Source organism: Arachis ipaensis, chromosome B01 (assembly GCF_000816755.2).
Source record: "Arachis ipaensis cultivar K30076 chromosome B01, Araip1.1, whole genome shotgun sequence".
In the NCBI taxonomy this organism is placed as follows: domain Eukaryota; kingdom Viridiplantae; phylum Streptophyta; class Magnoliopsida; order Fabales; family Fabaceae; genus Arachis; species Arachis ipaensis.
The window spans coordinates 67,262,921-67,263,690 of NC_029785.2; the positions used below are offsets into that span (position 1 = coordinate 67,262,921).

Consider the following 770-nt stretch of genomic DNA (forward strand, 5'->3'; position numbering starts at 1 on the left):
CCCTGCTCCCGACAACCCCCCGCCGTCTCTCACAAAACACCACGCACAGTCCGGCTTCCTCATGTGTTTGCAACCACCGCACGCATCCGTATTTTGTCGCGCCTCCCCAACCGCAGCACGCAGCCCAGCTTCGTTGCGCCTTCATCGGTGTCGTTGCAAGCAGCCCATCTTTGTGGCGAGGTGCCTTTTCTTCTAAGAACGTCGTTGTCTCTGCACCCATGCAGTCGTAGTCATGCATTTTTTCACGAACCTATGCTCTCGTTGTCACTACGATTCACAATACCAACGTGATGACAAGGTATACAGTGAAAGTTTTATATGCATGCAAATTTTTATTTTTTTACAAATAGGTGTCTGTTTTTAATACAAATGGGATGTTTATTCTTTATACAAGTGAGATGTTTGTTTTTAATACGAAACGATTCACCTACACTCGGGGTTGGTGATAACAAGAGACGGCGGCGTTGGGGAGCTTCCTCACGAAGGGCTGGCTGTAGTGAAAAGGGAGTCTGGGTTAGAAGTGGGTGTAATTAGACAATGTGAAATTAGGTAAAGGTGATGAGTTTATAGTGAGAGTAAAATTGAATGGTTAGTGGGCTTGAAAGGGGAGCTGTTGTTCGCACCTCTGATTATTCACCTAGCAGGGGTTAATATGAAAATTGTATACAAACATTCATAATTATTAGCTAGTCTACTATAACTCACATATGATAAATCAACTATTAACGAATTTCTGACAGATCATAAAAACATATTATTTGTATATAAAA

At 42.5% G+C, this 770-nt stretch overlaps 1 protein-coding gene across 3 annotated transcripts in view; it reads left to right on the forward strand.

The window, feature by feature from the left end:
* LOC107631115 (agamous-like MADS-box protein AGL19) overlaps positions 1 to 770 on the forward strand; it is an 8,987-nt gene that overhangs the window by 6,385 nt on the left and 1,832 nt on the right. The window lies entirely within an intron of this gene.